The 6,254-nt window shown below is 44.3% G+C and overlaps 1 pseudogene; it reads right to left on the bottom strand.

Annotated features, from left to right (window-relative positions):
• Positions 1–5,111: 5,111 nt before the first annotated feature.
• LOC132022867 (U4 spliceosomal RNA) lies at positions 5,112–5,214 on the bottom strand (annotated as a pseudogene).
• Positions 5,215–6,254: the final 1,040 nt, after the last annotated feature.

Genomic DNA, 6,254 nt, shown 5'->3' with positions numbered 1-6,254 from the left:
TTAGTGGTGCAGAGACTCTGCCCCTTTCTGTAATGGGTCATGAGAGAATCAGAATCAGCTTTCATGAAGCAACTGGGATTCAGGTTAGGTTCAAAGATTTCAAGCAGCACATTTTGGTGATTAAGAAAAGCAAATGCAAAAAAAGAAAAAAAAAAAAAAAAGGGAAAGCAAATGCTTCATTTCTGACTGGCTTTGTCTGTCACGCCTGACGCTTCCGGCCGGCTTCTGAGATGTTTAATCCTCTTTTCTTCCGTCCCCAGCAAAAACATTCACACGTTTCCCTGATAATGCAGCATATTAAGAGGATATAGATTTCCATTCCTTTGGCTTCTATAAGCCTCTGAGTATATTTTCTTGGTTAAAAAAAAAAACAAACAGTCTCCTAAGGGACATGGGGTGGGGGGTACTTGTATAACCACCTTGGAAAACCAAGTACTTGGATCCCACTGCTTGAGGATGTGCTGAGCTTTCTGGGGAAAAAAAATGATAAAGACGACTCTGGAATAATAGTATAAAAGTGATTTATTTTTCCCTTATGTGTTTTTCCTAAGATTTTATTTTGAAAAATTTAAAATACACAAAAATTAGAAGGAAAATGACCAGTCTATATTTATACCTTAAATGTATATATTAAAAAATGGTCTACATTTAGTCAAATGTACATACTCATACACATATATTTTCTCCCGGACCATTTAAAGTGAGTGGTAGACATCAGGATACTTCGTTCTCCTAAAATTTGGTGTGTTCCTCATGAACAAGGACATTTTCTCACATAAACATATAATATTTCATATATAATAAGAATAACATTAATAACAGGTGCCTGGAGGCTTAGATGGTGAAGCGTCTGCCTTCAGCTCAGGTCATGATGCTAAGGTCCTGGGATGGAGCCCCGCATCAGACTTGCTGGTCAGTGGAGAGTCTGCTTCTCTCTCTCCCTGTCCTGCTTCCCCTGCTTGAGCTCTCTCACTCTCTCTGTCAAATAAATAAATAAAATCTTTTTAAAAAAAGTAATAACAATAAGAGTAACAGACTTCAGTAACATAGAATATCTAATCTTTATGTACATTCTCTAATTTTGACATAAATGCCTTCTATACTCTTAGTTTTTTCTTGTTTTTTTTTCTTTTGAATGGAAATTCAATTAAGATTTATGCATTGGATTCAGTTGTTATGCCTCTTTAATCTCTCTCTCTCTCTCTCTCTCTCTCTTTTTTTTTTTTTTTAGATTTTATTTACTTATTTGCAAGAGAGAGTGTCCAAGGGTGAGGGGCAGAGGAAGAAGCAGGCTCTCCGCTGAGCAGGAGCCCACCCCAGGACTCAATCCTGAGACTCCAGGATCATGACCCAAGCCAAGGGCAGACGCCCAACTGACTGAGCTGCCTCGGTACCCCTTCAATCTCTTTTACTATGGAATAGACCTCTCTCTTGCGTTCACTTGTTCGATTTCAAACATATTGTCTGTAAATACGGTTGGCCATCCTGCAGAAAGCCTCAGACCTCAGTGCTCCCTGGGTATTTCCTTCTGGTGTCATTCTGCTTGTTCTTCAATCCCCTGTGGCCTCTTTTAACCAGAAGTTAAGTCTAGGACAGAAGTCAACAGCACACTACGGCCAAGGGCCCGGTCTGGTCCCCGACCTGTTTTTGTGAATAAAATTTTATTGAAACACCATCGTACCAGTTGCTTCCACATTGTCTAAGGCTGCTTTTGTGTTGACAGAACTGAGTAGTCGTGAGAGAGAGCACATGGCCCACAGGTATTTATCTTCTGCCCTTTCCCCAGGGAAAGTTTGCCAACCCCAGCCCAGAAGTCCGTGAGCGGCAGGTGAAGCATGCCGGGCAAACATCTCTCCGAGCGAGGTGGCACATCTGCTCACGCCCCGGTTGGGGGAGGAGGGATGTGGGACAGACTGCCTCCTCCCAACCAGCCGTGCTCCCTTTTGCGGCCATCTCTCCGCGGGAGGACTGCATCTGGTTGTGGCCGTGGTTGTGGTTGTGGCTGTGGTTGGTTTCTAAGGAATTTGTGAGGAAATGCTTTGACACTGAGTCATCCTTCCCCCAAATTTTGCAAACATTTTCATTGATGATTTTTGCCTGAATCAATTGTTTCCCATCTATCAGGACTTCTGCATTTTTTTCGATGGCATTCTGCTGGAAACAGAAATCGTTGCTTGTTTGCTTTCTGTTCGTTCTGCTTTAGTTTTATGAATTTCTCAGCAAATTCATGGGTTTTTACTTGCTCATGGGAAAAGCCTACAATTCACTATTTTTGATGTTCAAACTGTCCCACTGAATTTGCAGAAATGATTCTGGCATCCCTTTGACGTGACCGCCTTAATCTTTAAGACATCTATGCTCCCTGGCACATAAAGGGTGTCTCAAAAGTACCTTGTATGTTCCCTGCCCTGGAGCCAGAATCAGCCATTTCTCTGAGGAGGCTTAATGCCTGTTTGGAGGAATGAGAGTTAGAATCTAAGATCTGGGCACTGGCAGCCTGCGTGGAGGGGTCACTATCACAGGCCTGTGGAGTGGATACAGCTAGGAAAAAAAAAAAAAACCAGAAACAAAAAAAAAAACACTCTTATCAACTGAGACCTGTTCTTCCCAGTGCAAATTTCATGTCAGAGACTGTTCCCCACATATCTGCACCTGCTATCTCTCATGTTAAAAAATCATCGTTCCTAAAACACTGATATATTTATAAGTATGTATTTACAACGACTCTATAATTATATAACATGTATTATATACAAAACATCAATATAAGTATAATTATATATGATATGTCATTATAATATACTATACATTTTTATATATTTATGATTATATAATTATGTTACTTACAATTATATTTATAGATACGACTGAAATTTCTACAGCAATATTACTTCTAACAAAAATCCTAAAGCATGCAATTGTCTGGTCTCATAAGGATATATCCCCAGGTTGTGCAAGTGAGGCACTGTGTCACAATTTATAGGACAGTGTTTTTATTATAGAATTATAAACATGATTTCGATTTTAGGCTTTTCTTCTTTTTGATTTAGTTTTCCTGACTTATAAGACATTTTTGTATTTTCTTTATCCTGGGTTCCTGGAAGACGCCCATCGGGAGGAGGAGAGCACGGGAGACTCCCGGGAAGTGACAGGTGGGGCGCCAGAGGACCCTGTCAGCCACCGGGACGGCCCCCGGGCCTTGGCTCTAGCAGCAAAGTCCTGGGGAAGGGGCTGCAGCAGGCTTGCCAGAGAGCACACGGTCCTGGAGGAGAAAACCCCTTCTTCTGAACGGCCCCTTCATCGCCATGTATGACAGAGCTCTGTGGTGTGCCCGGGTGTGAAGGACGATATTCACAGGTTCCAGATCCATTCTCACAGAGTAAGGGCAGAGGGCAGACTTGGAACTGGGCCCCAACAATGTAACAACAAGCAGAGAAACGCTCCCGCAGCTCCCCCATGTGTGCACGTCCCTGAGGCTAGCTCTCTCGGCAGCCTTTATGGGAGACACAGGTAGTGTGTCCCGTTTCTCCTCAGAAACCTAGACGCGCTTTAGAATCAGTGCCTTTGTTTGCCTTGTGACCTCAGTTTTTGGAAGGATTCAAAAAAAATTGCTAGGGTTCTGTAACTCATATGGCTTTTTCCCTTTGTGAGGCAGTGATGTTCTTCTGGGGCTTTCTCCTTCCTAAAAGGAAGCAGAACCAGTGTCAGGAACTCAGCAGCTGGGAAAAGCAAAGAGTCTGTGGCAGAAGGGGACATGGGCACAATCCTGTCCGGGTGGGAACATCTGCAGAGCCATTCTGATGGGCCGCGACCCAGCACTGGGTCAGGTTGTGAAGACGCCCAGCCCCTTCGTGGTACAGCCCCTCACGGACACCCATTCCAACCCAGTCTCAGATCCAAAACGGACCTTCTCACAGTCCAGGACGATCCTGCTTGTGGTGCTGCAGAACCAGGGTGGCAGGTAGGAGACACCTAGTGCTTACACACCACACACGCACACATACACCAGCCACACACCAGTTCCAAAAAAACAGACCAACGTACTCACAATTATGTGACTGTATCTTACAACTTTACTGCTGGTTTCCGTATTGCAACAACATTTGTATAAATTGAAACCAGTGCATATGAAGCAATAACGCAGACTTTGCAAGATTAGCGATGACCAAGAGGCTATGCATGACCGTATTAGACAGACTGCCGATGGGAACACAGGAAATGGGACTGCGGAGTGAGAACACAAAGAAACAAATAGTAATAGTCAGTAAAAATGATACTCAGCAATGACTATATACTGGATACAGTGCTTTGCCCAAATTAACTTTTTTAATCCTCAGAACAGCACTAAGAGATCGGAGTTATTATTACCTTCATTTTACAAAGGAGAATATGGACGCACAGAGACAGGAAATAAATAGCCCCAACATCACAAACAGCAAGGTAGCAAATAAAACAAGGAGATCCATAATGATGAAGGCATGAACTGCGGAGAATGATTAACTCACCCTCTGTGCCTGAAGTTTACCAATAGTGATATCAGGATAATAATAATAAAATCAACAGTGGCCACAGCCAATAACAGGCATGAACTGGTTTTCTTACAGTGTTTGCTGTGATGAGTCGAATCTGAAAACAAGGTAAGCCTCTACCGAAGAGAGACTCGGAATTCCTCCGACATAAACTCCGTAGTTTATTTTGCTGTTTTTGGATTGACTGAGTCTCCCAGCTTAACTCCCCTTATGCTTTGTTATGTTCTGTTTCTCCACTTTGCGTCCAAACCCGCAGGAATGCAGAAGAGACTGTGAGACCTCGTCCTCTCTCTTTACAGACCGAATTCCGACACACAGCGCTCCGTCTGCTCCCCGTTGACCCGTAAACAAAAGGCCAGACCCCATCACAGACTGGAGAGTGGCCCTCCCCAGCGGGGACCCAGTTCCAGGGACAGCTCTGGAAGTCTGGGGAAAGGCGTAAAGTGAGAGGGACGTGGGTACCTATTTCCGCCCCTCGCTTTCCAAGTGAATGTCACTTGGCGATACACCCTCTTTTAACCGTATCACCTGTTGACCTCTATCTTCCTCTTCTCACCAAAGGCTTTGTTTGGATTGGTTAGCAATCTAAGATTATGGAAATTTAAAGGTCTTCAGGTTAACTTTAATCAGCAATAACCGCGCCTCGGATAAACCTCATTGGCTACGGTATTTACCTTACAAGGAAGGAAAATGATCTTCTCTCCCCTCCCAGGTAATGTTATTATTTTTTTAAGATTTTATTTCTTTATTTGAGAGACAGAGAGAGAGAGAATAAGAGTGCATTATCGGGAGAAGGGGCAGAAGGAAAGGGAGAAGCACACTCCTCGCCGAGCAGGGAGCCTGATACAGGGCTGGATCCCGGGATGCTGGGATCATGACCTGAGCAGAAGGCAGACACCCCAACCACTGAGCCACCCAGGCGTCCCTCCCACCCCACCCAGGTAATATTTACCAAACTCCGCCTTTGCATAAATCCCGGAGCCCACTGGGTGCCCATCAACCAAGCTGCTGGGTGATGGGGTCGGTGCAGAGGGCGGCGCTCCCCCGCGCACCACACCCCCAGGGTGCCACACGCGCATTCGCCTCCATTACCAAGAGTTTCTCATGCCTTGGGCATTTTTTTTTTTCTATAAAACATGCAGCCACGGGAAGGACTGGAGGTGGGAGCCCTTTCCTCAAGCCACGCAGCTACTGTCATTGCTACCACATCCTTCGGTGACGCCAGACTTTGTGTGAGCTGCTTTGGTTCTGAACCGAGCTGTACGGTGTAAGAGGATGGTCGAGTTTCATTCTTCTACGTAGAGCTGCCCAGTTTTCCCAGCACCATTTATTGAAGAGACTGTCTTTTTTCCACTGTAGATTTTTTCCTGTTTTGTCGAAGATTATTTGACCATAGAGTTGCGGGTCCATATCTGGGCTCTCTACTCTGTTCCACTGGTCTATGTGTCTGTTTTTGTGCCAGTGCCATGCTGTGTTGGTGATCACAGTGCCATGCTGTGTTGAAATCAGGTAACGTGATGCCCCCAGCTTTATTTTTGTTTTTCAACATTTCCTTAGCGATTCGGGGTCTCTTCTGATTCCAAACAAATTTTAGGATTATTTGCTCCAGCTCTTTGAAGAATACCGGTGGAATTTTGATCGGAATAGCCTTAAAAGTATAGATTGCTCTAGGTAATATAGACATTTTAACAATATTTATTCTTCTGATCCAAGAGCATGGAATGG

This window comes from Mustela nigripes, chromosome 7, assembly GCF_022355385.1.
Source record: "Mustela nigripes isolate SB6536 chromosome 7, MUSNIG.SB6536, whole genome shotgun sequence".
Lineage (NCBI taxonomy): Eukaryota > Metazoa > Chordata > Mammalia > Carnivora > Mustelidae > Mustela > Mustela nigripes.
Note: the sequence above shows the minus strand (reverse complement) of the source record. Positions and strands in the feature narration are given on the sequence as shown.